The sequence below is a fragment of the Ananas comosus genome, linkage group 12 (genome assembly GCF_001540865.1).
Source record: "Ananas comosus cultivar F153 linkage group 12, ASM154086v1, whole genome shotgun sequence".
Classification (NCBI taxonomy): domain Eukaryota; kingdom Viridiplantae; phylum Streptophyta; class Magnoliopsida; order Poales; family Bromeliaceae; genus Ananas; species Ananas comosus.
The window spans coordinates 6,636,141-6,650,959 of NC_033632.1; the positions used below are offsets into that span (position 1 = coordinate 6,636,141).

Sequence of the window (14,819 nt, forward strand, 5' to 3'; positions counted from 1 at the left end):
GGGAAGTAGGGGCGCATTAGTGTGAAAGAGGGAGGGAGCGAAGAAGGCGAAGGTGTATAGTAAAACATGAGAGATAGAGAATTGATGAATAAATTTAAGATAAAAAAATTGAAAGTCCGGCGAAGGGAAGGAAAAAGGTCATGATAAATAATTGGAGATAGAAAGGTTAGGATTATAGATGGTAGTGAGACCATTTAAATATACTAATTGAAAGTTTGGTAGTGAGACCATTGATGCTTTGTGACATCGTTGCTGTAACTTACTTTCCCATAGAAGAATTATACCCCACTATCGGTATATATATATAGATATATATATTAGAGACGCAATTACAATGTATAGTCGCGTCAATCTCTCTTTATTTTTAATTTTTATTGTTGAGCAATTCAGTTTAATTTGTTTTTCGAGATGTTATATAGAAAAACAGGATTTAGGATTTAAGGCCTTTTGAGATTATTAAATATTATAGTGGGAAATATCTGACCTCTCTTTGCTGCCCGCAATGAGCAGTGTCAAAAACCTCCTAATCCAATTAAATAGAGAGAGAAAAACAAAACCAAAGAACCAATGAAGATCATGTCCATTGTTCAGGTTGTATTAGAAGAGAAAAGGCTTTTAAGGCGCAATAAAGCCTGTACTCCAAATGAAGACTGCTTCCACAATCCCTGTATAACACGAAGAACTATAACCAGATCAAATTAATCAAAATTGCACTAAAGGAAACAGGATGGGCAAAGTGTTTTACTGATGATTGTATCCTATATGAGGATTCCCATTCCCGTGCCTCCTATGAAGGTGACACCTCGCTACTGCGAGCTCTTCGACTCGGCCCGCGACTTTTTCTTCCTGCTGCTGCCGCCTTCACCGTTTCTCTGCCGCCGAAAGGCGAGATCTATCGTCGGAGAATCGCGGAGGGCGGACGGAGCCACGCCGCCGAGGACCACGCCGCGGTCATCACGCCTCTGTTCCTTCTCGCCATCCCTCTCTTCTTTCGGAACTCCTCTTCCATTTCCTCTCCGCTCTCATCGGCCCCGCTTGGCAGTTCTCAAGTTGCGGCTCGCATCTCCCACCCGCCAGCGCCGCCGCGACGCCCTCGTCGTGGGATTTCGAGCGCCAGTTCGCCGGCGGCCCAGACCAAGGACTTCCGTCGCGGCCATGCGCCGATGGGGCTCACCCCAAGCAGAAGTGACGGAGGAGGCCGATCGAAGAGGAGGCGGGGTGAGATCGAGCGCGCGGAGGCGGCGGGACGATCGAAAAGCGGCGGCTGAGTATTGGAGGGACCGAAGCGAGCGGGAGTGGGGACTAGGCGTCAAAGAGGGCGTTGTGGTGAGAGGTGATACGATAGGGCTAAGCGAACAATTATTATGGGAGATAATTGTTTGGGGATGAATTATTAAGTAGTACTTAGACGATGACAGGTGGGTCCACCAAGGTAATTAACCTAATATCTGCCACGTGGACAGAAGGAACGGGGATTCATCTATAGTTTATAGATAAAATGATATCAGACTCACAAGTACCAGGCGATGTGAGACTCGTCTCGCTAGCCCGTCATCCAGACCCTGGCTCAGCCGAGACTCATCTCACACTTCCTGCTGGTAATTGGCTCTGATACCATCTGTGACGCCCCAACTTCCCAGGGGGTCACCCATCCTAGGACTACTCCCATCCTAGCACGCTTAACTCTCTTAACCTCTTGGGCCTTGTCACCACCCAAAATGCTTAAGCCGGGTTATTATTACTAGCATGTAGGTCTCATATAAACTGATCGGAATCAGTATCCCATCCGATGTGGGACTATTGGGGGCGTTACATTTTCCTAATTAAGTCTTATAAAATAGTCTGTTGGAATTGGACCGGTAGTTTCTCTTGATAAACCTATTAAAAAGTCAAAATTTTCTATCGGCATCCCAACAAAACAAATGGGTGACTATTTTTTAACCACCGTTTCTCATAAACCTGTTAAAGAATCAAAATTTTCTATTGGCTTCCTAACAAAATATATGGGTGACTGTTTTTTAACAAATGTTGTTAATTCTATCATATTTTAGGGGTCAGAAGGTGATAAAAATCTATCGCTTTAGTTTACTAACGAACTGCATCAATTGCATGGCTTTTATATAGTAGAAATGGTAAAAGCTTTCTCCACCCAATAGTATATACTATGGTACTCTACCAAGTTGCATTGGTACTCTATCAAGTTGCATGCCCTACAATAAACAGCTCATTATACTATTGGCATTATCTTTATTCAATTAATTGATTCCTTAAATTATACCAGATTTAGCATATAACAATTTTTACCTTAATTTTTTTTAAATTTTAGAATCAGAATTGTCTAAGAATAATAGGGTATTTAACTCACTCGATGTGAAGTTGGAGAACCAGAGCCAATAACAATGTGATTAGCAGGTGAACTCGGAAATGACTTCCCAGGAGAGCTTAATATGGTTGGTGTTGGGCCAGGAGCTTGAGCATAAGGCGAAACAGGATAGCGTAATATAGAACTTTGATGATAAGGTGAAAGCGGAGATTTTGTTGAAACTGCATCAAACAAAAAGGAATCTTCATGAACACTTCCTCAAAAGAATTAACCTTTTAGAAATCATGATGGAACATAAGATACTGATGAACAGCACGTTCATTTTCAGGTTCAGGAAGAATCTCTCCTTCATAAAAGCTTGGCTCGAAGTTGGTAACCGCTTCCCTCCCATTACACCTAATGGCGGCCTTGTCATATGCCCTGTTCAAACAAAAGGAACAAAAAAGAGACAGGTTCAATCAGTTTAGATAATATCGGGTTTTTAATCTTTAATGTCAAATTGACAAACAATACTATCAGTGGCAAAATATTCATTTCATAGAATAACCTTGCAGCTTCTATTTCACTGTCGAACAACCCAAGATAAATGTATCTGCATACAAACACACATTTCTAAGTTCCAAGTTTGCTTTTTCTGAAAAATACAAAATTGGCAGAAACAGAGTAATCCATCAAATATGCTTATTGTACATCTAGAATAACTTAATTCCACCTGCCTACAATCTCCATCAATGTTTTTATCATAAATGTACAATAAATAATGGGACGTAGCTATGAAATTCAATGATGATAAGGAAAAGTTTGAATCTTTTACAGAAATACATCACGAACGAACAAAAACGAAAATTGTTCTATTCTCACATATAGAAAAAAGTATATATACCAGGGAAGATTGTTCAATCAGTGATATAACCTTTTGCTATTTTCAAGCACATCTTCCCATCGACTTCCGTAAATGGGTCAAAAATGACTTACTAAAGTAGATGAATTGGCAGAACTTAACCAAGCTAAAACATACTGGAGCAAAGCTTCCAAGAACTGTCCCATGCGAGCTTGCGAGCGGCCACACTTATACAATGTCACCCTCTATACTTGGAGCTTCCCCTTGCGAACCCAGTGCTTTGACGGCGAAGTATGTGTACAAACTCTTCCTTTGTCAGGTTCCTCATCTAAGGCAAAAGACAAATTCATGACAAACTAATGGTAATCCCTCAAAAATACCAAGTATAATACAAACCTTCTAATATTCTAGAATCTACAATCAACATTTACCTGTTTCAAATTATCATCGTAGTCGCTAAGATTGAAATTGATGTCGGCGTCAACCCCTCGAAACTTATTCACGGCCCGATCGTATGCTCTGCAGTCCCAACACACCAACCATACACTCATAATCATATATAAAATGCTACTCAAAAAGCTTTCAATATCTATTAAATTCATGTGTACAGTCCAAATTATCATTGTTGATTTGCACAAACAATCAAAAAGTATCATATATATGGAATCAGCGATAGATAATATTATAGGAAACCAATTTTTCTAATGCTTAATTCCTACATAAATAAAAGTGTCTTCCTACATAAATAAAAGTGTCTGACATGCACCTACTTGAATAGAACGGAGGAGCTATTTCCTCGATAAGGGAATATTAATTACCTGTGACCCCAACTCCCTATGCTTTTGTGACATCGTTGCTGTAACTTACTTTTCCCATAGAGAAATTAATACCCCATATCTATATATATATATATATATATATATGAGACCAAATTACAATGTATAGCTCGCTCAATCTCTCTTTATTTTTGAAATATTTTATTGTGAGCAACTTCAGTTAATTTGTTATTCGAGATGTTATATAGAAAAACAGGAATTTAAGCCTTTGAGATTCATTAAATCATATAGTGGGAAATATCTGACCTTGCTGCAGCATGAGCAGTGTCAAAACCTCCTAAAATCCAATTAAATAGAGAGAGAAAACACAAAACCAAAAAGACACATAGAATCAATGCTCCATTTCTTAGGTTTATAGAAGAGAAAAAGGCGTATAAGGCGAATAAAGCCTTACCCAAATAGACCTGCTTCCCACAATCCCTGTATAACAAAGAAACCATAACCAGATCAAATTAATCAAAATTGCACTAAAGAAACAGGAAATGGGCAAAAGTGTTTACTGATGATTTTGCTCACCATATATGAGATTCCCATCTCCCCGTCCTCCTATAGAAGGTGACACCTCGATACTGCGAGCTCCTCGACCTCGGCCCTCGTCGACTTTTCTTCACCTGCTGCTGCGCCTTCACCGTTCTCTGCCCGAAGGCGAGATCTATCCGTCGAGAATCGCCGGAGGACGGCGGAGCCACCGCCGCCGAGGACCACGCCGCGTCATCACGCCCCGCTCCTTCTCGACCCCATCCTCCTCGTCGAACTCCTCTTCCATTTCCTCCTCCGCTCCATCGGCCCCCGCCTTGGAGTTCCTCAAGTTGCGCCTCGCAATCTCCACCACCCTCGCCAGCGCCGCCGCCGACGCCCTCGTCGTGGAGGATTTCGAGGACCAGTTCGCCGGCGGCCCCAAGACCAAGGACTTCGTCGCGGCCATGCGCCGATGGGGGCTCAACCCCAAGCAGAAGGACGGAGGAGGGATCGAAGAGGAGGCGGGGTAGAGATCGAAGCGGCGGGAGGCGGGGAGCGATCGAAGCGGCGGGAGTATGGGAGGGACCGAAGCGGCGGGGAGTGGGGAAGGGATCAAAGAGGGGGGTTGTGGGAGAGGGATCGAAGGGCTAAGGAAAATTAAATGGGAAGATATTTGTTTGGGGATGAATTAATTAGTAAAGTACTTAGGATGACAGGTAGGGTCCACAAAGGTTAATTAACCTAATTCTGCCACGTGGACAGGAAGGAACGGGGATTCATTATAGTTATAGATAAAATGATAAATTATAGATGGTAGTGGATCATTTAAATGCACTAATTGAAAGTTTGATTAGTAAGACCATTAAAATCCATATTGAAGATTTGGTGAACAGAAGAAGAAATGTCACATGCTAGTGAAGATGAAGTAGAATTTACCACGTGGCAACAAATATTGGGAATTCATATAGGTTAATAGAAGATTTCTAACTATTAAGTATAATAATATTTAAATTCTATTCTTTACCAGTTTAATTTTTTAGAATGCCATGGTTGTCTTATATTTCTTTAGTACAATATTTAACAGGAAGTTCTGAGTTTCATGGGTTTATTAAAACACAGATGTAGTCTCGCCCCCAAGGTGATGAGATGGCCAGATGGGTTTATTAAAACTAGCCCGGCCCTGCCTGACCCGGATTTAAAACCGGGCCATGCCGATCTAGTGCTTGGCCCGTTTCGGCCCGAAAAATGTGGGCACAGCCCACATTACACCCCTACAAGTAGCCTTCCCGAGCTCCTCTTGAAAAGGGGAAGTTGATGCTAGAGATATTTGTAGATCATGCAAAAGGGAAGTTGAGACCAGAGATGTTCCTAAATCTTATTGGGTCCGAGTAGTTAATATATTATACTTAATTATATCCCGAACAAAAATAGATATGGAAAAAAAAAATACTCTGTCTATTCAACTTCAGGGTAAGAGTAGGTCTGTGTATTAAGCTACTAATATACTTGTCAAGTCCATTAGAGCAGATACCTATCGAGTACAGGTTAGGTCAATATTAAGTTCAGATGGATGCCCTAGTGTATTCTCTATATAAAACACATATATTTATTATATGATAAATCCAAAATAAAAATATAAAATTTTTAATAGATATACATATATTAATTACTCTAAACACATTGGATAGTTAAAAGAAATTTTGAAATACCTTCTTAATATTTAACGAGTCACTGTAAAACATCCGACTACAGATTCATACAAAGAAGTTTTGAAGGCAATTACAGCATTTTGGTTATTTGAAAAGGTGAAAAAATGGTGGATATACTATATATGCTGATTCCTCTTGACCTGAAAGTTTAAGTTTTCCTTCCTTAGTAATATTGAAAAGAGTAAATCATACTTTTGGTCCTCAAACTGTGCGGCACGTGACACTCTATTTAATTCTTGAACTTCAATTTATTATAATTTTCAGCTCAAAACAATAAGGCGCGCGACACTTTGTTGTTTTAAGCATAGTATGTCAAAAATTAATTACTATATTGAATTAAACGTGTCAAATAACGAAAATTTTTAATTTTATATTTAACTTTTTTTCGAGACTTTTAAGTAAAGTTTCATTTTAGTTCTTGAACTTTTAATTTTAAAAATATTCAAGGCATTAAGTTTTTAATTACTTTTGTTTCTGTCGCTAAAATTTTAGAGCATTTTTTCTTAGTCTGTATCATAAAGTAAACAATTATTTCTTGCACCTATTGGTATCTTTCTACATTATAAATTTATCGCTTTTTTATCTTAATTTCAGTGATATAATTTCCAATAGAATGAAATGAAAGTATTTCTTGATAAAATTTTTTTTTACAAATTCTACCATAACTTTATGGCCTAAGATCGATCTGTTCTGAACTTAAAAGTTTAAATTGCATGGTTCAAACTTATACTAAATTGATAATTAAACCTTCTAAATTTTATAAAATAATTCGATCAAATGGCTCCTCTTTTCAATTGAATTTACTAATTAATTACACAGTTAAAATATGTTGCCCACATTTATATATGAGGTGTTCTTTTAAACAAAATGCAATAAAAAAAAAAAATACAATCCGACGCGTAAATGAGTGATATTGCTAAAGTACGACGTTGACGAATTTAAAAATTGAACAGCAACAAGTTTAATATATATTCTAACAACAATAATAATAACATATTGTTCATTCATCTCTAGTGTGTGTGTGTCTTGTATATATATATATATATATATATCCTCGTTACACTGCGATATCTTGACGCACATTCTGCCGGCGCCGACAGGGAGTCGGAGGCGGTAGATGTAATGACCCAGTGGTAGATGTAACGACCCAATCCACTAGCAACAATAACTCGTTGGGCCCAAACACATGCCCAAAATGCTTTAGCCCAGTTATTATTACTAATGTCTAAATCTCTTATATATCAAATCACATCTTTATTCCTATCCGATATGGAATTATTGGGGTGTGACAGTAGAACAAACACAGTGGAGCTTTTGGTAGCAGCACCAGCAGCAGCAGAGTATCAGGACTACAGTGAGTGGAATGACAAACAGTGATGGTAAGCCAATCGAGTGAGAGTAACTGGAAGAGGGGTTCGAGAACACCAACGGGTCGTCACTGACGTGAAACGGATTCCACGGTGACGGTGAGGGTGCGACGTGGTGCGGGGGCTGGAAATGGCGCAAGTACATTGTTTCAGAGGGAGGAAGGAGTGTGAGGTAGGGGTGGTGGTAGTGGCAGCGGCAGTGAGTGAGGGGAAGGGAAGGTATTTAATAGAAGAAGATAGATTAATTAGATGATGTTGAGTTACAGTCTTTAATTAAGTTGGATAAAAGGTAATTATACTTGAATGATCCGGATGTAATATTCTTGGTTGAGTTGGTGGGGGGTATAATTGTAATTTTCTTTTATGGTTATCCACCCACCTACTCAACCAATATATATATCCACCTGAGACTTTAGAGAGAATTAATTATCTCGTTCATCTCTTTAGCTTGGTCCGTTGAGGTGGAGCTCGGGTGGAGTGCCGTTGGAGCTTTGATCGACGCCGACGTCTCGCGGCGGAGCCGTTCGAGCACGCGAGCATCTTAGTCGCTGCATGGGAAGGCCGGGCAAAGGTCCGATTCTGCCGTTTTCGATGTCGCACCGGATTGTGATTAGCGTTTGAGGTGGGTTTATCATCGGAATCCTACTCGTATAGTATTGTTGGTCGACATGTATCGCTAATATTACAAGTTGTTATTGTTTAGCTCAAATTCATGAGTAGATATGTTTTAGACATATAAACTGAATTGGGAGCATGTTATTAGTTGTTATTAATCATATATGTGGGATTTGGATAAAACATAGGAGAAAACCAGCGTTCGAGACCTGGCATATGTTGAACTACCTAATTTAGTCCTAGGGGCCGTTGTATTTTTATACTGTTACAGTATCCTCATAGTGAGTATCCCAGGTAGTTCAGATTTCAGTTACGCTCATGCTGGAATGCCGAGCCGATTTTTACAGTAGTGTTTATAGTGTTCCGGATTAGTGGGTACCGTAGTGGTTGACGGCGGATCCGGATTTGATCGTTCCGATATCAGATTGTGCCGAGGGCACATGACTAGGAGTTGGCAGTACTGTTAGACCTGTTTTCTTGATTTTAGCCTGTGAGAGCCTGATAGAGCTCGACAGAGATACGCTTGCATACTCGGTTGGGTCGCGCCCACGAGTGCCGCTCCGGAGTCTGGCTTTGTGCTTTTGCGTTGATGTCGCTGATTAGTTGCTATCCACAGACTGTTTAGCGTGGAGGTAGCGCGGCTTAGACAGGCGGGACAGGTGCGTACACAGTCCCTAATGAGATTCAGTTAGAATTGATAGTAGACACAGTGGGATAGTGTAGTGGCATGTAGCTGTGGATTTCTTTCCGGGTTTACCTTTTAGCCTTATTTCCTACTGTAGTCTTAGTGGGTGAGCCGATGATTTTGAGGGCGGTACCCACTGAGAACTATTTCTTTTTACAGTAGTTCTCACGCCCAGTTGTTACCCTGTGTTTTGCAGAGCCTGTTGTTCCGGCTGCTGCGTCTTCAGAGGCGGATCGAGGCAAGGGCGTTACGAGCTAGAGCCCTACCCGTCGAAGCGCCGTGCTAGAGGATCACCAGCTGCAGGTAGTAGTGTTTTTATTTTGAGCTTATGTACATACTGATACTAGAACTCGCTGGAGCGAGTGTTTTTGTACTTGTTAGTTTGTATGTATATGAGATTTATTCGTTTTACCTGCTTAGTCCTTTTCAGCTCTACACTACTGTTTGTAGTATTGTATATTTTACATAGACAGCTATCGCTTCGTATACAGGAAAAATTTCTTTATATACGGCAGATTTCTCGGCGTGCCCGGGGGACGTGTAATCCAGGGTGTGACAGATTAAGTTGGTATCAGAGCTTAGCATTAAGTCATTGGGACCTAAGAAACCTAAGTTTGGCAAACCTTAGGAAAGCAAGACGGGAGAGGCGTGATTTATTGCGAAAGTTAATGATTAATTGTTATAACTCACCCTGAGGGGAGTGAGTGATTGGAGGAGTGCCTGTTCTGGCCTGCAAAATTATGTTGACTGCAGACGACATAATTTTGAGGAGAAACAGTGGCTGCCTTCCGGACTTTCGTTGATTGGGTAGAGAGTATTTGTGTTATCTGACCCTGTTCTATTTTTGCAGCTATGTATCGTCGTCGAGGCCGACCGTCGACATGGGACCGGGCACAGTTGACACAGGATCGTGTGGGACCCTCCAAGATGCCTGAGCAGGCAAAGCCGAGTGCCCGGCAGGAGCAGGGTACACGACCAGAGGCAAGCGCATCCCCCGATTTGGGTGCTCAGTTGGCCGCTCTGACAAAGGTGACGAGGCGGCAAGGGGAGTTATTGGAGAGGTTGTGTGAGAGGGTCACCCCGCCACAGAGTACCGTACCAGAGCAGATTGTTCCACCTCCGACTGCTCCAGCGGCAGCACCAGCTACAGTAGTACCACCACCAGTGACCGTTCCTTCAGTGCTAGTTGCGCCGGTTGGTGAGGCATCGCAGATGACCGAGGCTGAGCAGGAGCGGATGGCTGAGAGACTCGCTCGCTTTCATCGTTTCGATCCGCCGACTTTTGATGGCCAATGCACAGAGGCTTGGGTTGTTGAGGACTGGGTCAGCTCGATGGAGAAATTATTTGAGGATCTTTTCATTCCTGAGCGGGAGCAGGTACATCTGGGAGTGCATTGCTTGACAGGGGATGCCCTTGCTTAGTGGCGGAGAGTGATGAGAGATTACCAGTTGGTGACTTTACAGATGACATTGGACGAGTTCTGTGGAATGCTGTATGGGATGTATTTTTCCAACAGTGTGAAACAAAAGCTCGAGGAGGATTTAAAGAACATCCAGCAGGGGGACCGGACAGTACAGGAGTATATTCGAGAGTTCACGCGACTCTTGAACTGTGTGCCGTTTGTGGCTAGAGATAAGGCACACAGAGTGTACCTTTTCGAGCAGGGTTTGAGGCCCGAGATTTTTCGGTTGGTTCAGGTACAGAGGTTGAGGACCTTGGACGCGTCGATGGAGCAGGCACTTTGGGTTGAGAGAGGTGATGTATCTATTCGGGAGAGGACTCAGGCTGCAGGGCAGAGTCAGGATAGGAAGTACTCAGCTCCAGATGAGGGTGGACAGTCGAGCAGCCGGCGTCCACCGAGACCTCCACGATCGCGTTCTCAAGGTCGTGGGTTCTCGGGACGTCAGCGTTCTGGGGGATCGCGGCAGCAGAGGCAGTTACAGGGATTACCACCATGTGTGATTTGTGGAGGACCGCACTGGGCCCGGCAGTGTAAGCAGCATGAGGGCCGATGTTTTGGATGTGGACAGCCGGGGCATATGAGGTCTGCTTGCCCCCGAGCAGCATCACCAGCACCATCGACCGCTTCAACAGCATCCGGATCTCAGCAGATTTCTGAAGCACCTCAGAGTTACCGCCAGGAGGACAGGGCATCTGCGCCGCGACAGGGTGAGAGGCGACAACAGGCTCCGAGTGGCAGAGTATATGCAGCCCAGGTGGAGGACTCTTCAGCAGCCAACCGAGTGGTGGCAGGTATTGTTTTGATCTTTGGCATTAGAGCTCGTACCCTTTTCGATACCGGTGCATCTCATTCCTTTGTTAGCCGAGCATTTGCATTGTTGTATAGTCTAGAATTTGGAGCTTTGTCACAGGCACGGGAGGTACAGATTCCCGATCATGTATTACAGGTTGCAGAGTGTTGTTGGTCGTGTCCGGTGCAGTTGGATTCGTGGATCTTGCCCGCAGACCTGTTGGTTTTAGGGCAGCTGCAGGACTTCGACGTTGTGCTCGGTATGGATTGGCTGGCACGGTACTACTCTACGATCGACTGTGGAGCGAGGACAGTGACGTTTCGCGAGCCAGGCCTGGTGGAGTTTACTTTTAGGGGCTACAGGAGTACGCTGTTCGCTACTTGGATATCTTCGGCGAGGGCTCGACAGCTGATGAGCAGAGGATGTATCGCATTTCTGGCGACGGTAGTAGAGGTACCTACGGCAACACCGGGACTCGAGGATATTCCTGTAATTCGCGAGTTTCTGAATGTGTTTCCCCCTGAGTTGACGATGATGCCGCCGGAGAGGCAGATTGAGTTCGTGATTGATGTGGTTCCCAGAACTACACCAATCTCGAAGGCACCTTACAGGATGGCACCGGCAGAGCTGAGAGAGCTAAAGGCGCAGCTTCAGGATTTGATGGACAAAGGATATGTGGACCCAGTGTATCACCTTGGGGAGCGCCGGTGTTATTTGTAAAGAAGAAGGATGGTTCGCTCAGGTTATGTGTGGACTACCAGGAGCTGAATAAAGTGACCATCAAGAACAAGTATCCCTTGCTGCGCATTGATGATTTATTTTATCAGCTGCAGGGATCTTGTGTCTTCTCGAAGATTGATCTCCAGTCAGGTTACCACCAGCTGAAGGTGAGGGCCGAGAATGTTCCCAAGACGGCTTTTCGGACTCGGTACGGGCATTATGAGTTTACCGTGATGCTTTTTGGATTGACGAATGCCCCTGCCGCATTCATGGATTTGATGAACAGAGTGTTCAAGCCGTTCTTGAATAGATTTGTCGTAGTCTTCATCGACGATATCTTGATTTACTCCAGGAGTAATGCTGAGCATGATGAGCACTTGAGGATTGTGCTACAGCTTCTGCAAGAGAAGAAGCTGTATGCCAAGTTAAAGAAGTGCGAGTTTTGGTTGCGGGAGGTCGCTTTCTTGGGCCACGTAATTTCTGCAGAGTGAGTAGCAGTGGACCCAAAGAAGATTGATGCTATTCGGGATTGGCCCAGACCGACGACGGTGACAGAGGTGAGGAGTTTTCTTGGACTAGCAGGATATTACCGTCGGTTTGTGGAGGACTTTGCGAAGCTTTCCACACCCCTTACCAGGTTGACACGGAAGGGGATTCGGTTTGTTTGGTGTGAGGACTGCTAGAGGAGCTTCGACGAGCTGAGATAGAGATTGATGTCAGCTCCTATCCTTGCTCTCCCTGTGATGGGGGAAGGATTCGTGATCTACAGTGATGCATCGCACAGTGGACTGGGTTGTGTGCTGATGCAGTATGGTAGGATAATTGCTTATGCTTCACGGCAGTTAAAGGATTATGAGAAGAATTACCCTACGCATGATTTGGAGCTTGCCGCGGTAGTAATTGTTTTGAAGCTGTGGCGGTATTATTTGTACGGCGAGCACTGCGAGGTTTTCACCGATCATAAAAGTCTCAAGTATCTGTTCACTCAAAAGGAATTGAATCTGAGGCAGCGCCGGTGGTTGGAGTTACTGAAAGACTATGATATTAGTATTCAGTATCATCCCGGCAGGGCGAATATAGTGGCAGATGCATTGAGCAGGAAGATAGCGCAGAACTTGAGTTTGTTGATCACTCAGCAGAGACCGCTACTTGAGGAGCTACAGCGGCTGAGGCTTGAAGTAGTGTCCCCTGGGTCTACAGCAAGACTGATGTCTCTGGTCTTGCAGCCCACTCTGTTCGATAGGATTCGGGAGAAACAGAGTGGAGATCCGCATTTGTTGAGGATTCGAGAGCAGTTAGATAGGGGACAGGCGGAGGGTTTTGCTTTAGACAGTTCGGAAGTACTGCGGTACAGGGACCGACTATGTGTGCCTGTAGATTCTGAGATCCTAGAGGACATCTTGAGGGAGGCTCATTGTTCACCTTATACGGTTCACCCTGGAGGAACCAAGATGTATAAGGATTTGAAGGCACAGTTTTGATAGAATGGGATGAAGAGGGACATTGGCAGATTATAGCTCAGTGTTTGACTTGCCAACAGGTAAAGGCCGAGCATCAGGTATCTGCTGGCAAGCTTCAGAGTCTGTCAGTGCCCGAGTGAAAATGGGAGCAGATCACGATAGATTTTGTTGTGGGGTTGCCTAGAGCACAGGGTGGCTATGATGCTATTTGGGTGATAGTGGACAGACTGACTAAGTTTGCTCACTTCCTACCAGTTCAGACCAACTGGTCCAGAGAGAGACTCGCGTAGTTGTATCTGGATGAGATTGTCAGACTATATGGTGTACCAATATCGATCGTATCAGACCGGAACCCGAGATTTGTGTCACATTTTTTGAGGAGTTTACAGACAGCTTTGGGGACTCAGTTACATTTCAGCATAGCATTTCACCCGCAGACGGATTGTCAGTCGGAGCGGACCATTCAGACTCTAGAGGACATGCTGAGGGCATGTGTCCTGAATTTTGGAGGAGGGTGGTATCGACACTTGAGACTAGCAGAGTTTGCATATAACAACAACTATCAAACGAGCATTCAGATGGCTCCGTTTCAGGCATTGTATGGACGCATGTATCGATCCCCGTTGTTTTGGAGTGATGTGGATGAGAGGAGGACACTTGGGCTTGAGATTTTGCTAGAGGCTGAGGAAAAGGTGAGAGTTGTTCGACGACACCTTTTGACAGCCCAGAGCCGCCAAAGAGCTACGCCGATACCAGGAGACGAGACTTGGAGTTCCAGGTTGGAGATCATATATTTCTTAAAGTCTCGCCGTCCAGAGGGATTCGCCGATTTGGAGTGCGTGGAAAACTCAGTCCGCGTTTCGTTGGCCCTTTTGAGGTATTGGAGCCAGTTGGACCAGTTGCTTACCGGATTGCTCTACCAACCTGACTTGCTGGTATTCATGATGTGTTCCACGTCGCGGTGCTGAGGAGATATGTTTTCGATCCTTCTCACGTGATTGACTTCACTCCACTAGAGATTGGCGAGGATCTGAGATACGAGGAACGACCGGTGCGGATTCTTACTCGTGAGACGAAAGAATTGCGCAACTGGGTCATCCCGTATGTGAAAGTGTAGTGGAGCAATCACGAGGAGTGGGAGGCGACTTGAGAGCCTGAGACAGTGATGAGGGAGTCCTAACCCGACCTGTTCGTTGCCCCGTCTTGAGGTATATTTTATGTTTCGAGGACGAAACTTTTTATAGTGGAGGAGGATGTAATATCCTTGGTTGAGTTGGTGGGGGGTATAATTGTAATTTTTTTTTATGGTTATCCACCCACCTACTCAACCAATATATATATCCACCTGAGACTTTAGAGAGAATTAATTATCTCATTCATCTCTATAGCTTGGTCCGTTGATGTGGAGCTCGGGTGGAGTGTCGTTGGAGCTCGGATCGACGCCGACGTCGCACCGCGGAGCCGTTCGAGCACGCGAGCATCTTAGTCGCTGCATGGGGAGGCCGGGCGAGGGTCCGATTCCGCCGTTTTCGATGTCGCACCGGATTGTGA

At 44.1% G+C, this 14,819-nt stretch overlaps 1 pseudogene; it reads right to left on the reverse strand.

Annotated features, from left to right (window-relative positions):
- Positions 2,251–6,201, reverse strand: LOC109718520 (annotated as a pseudogene).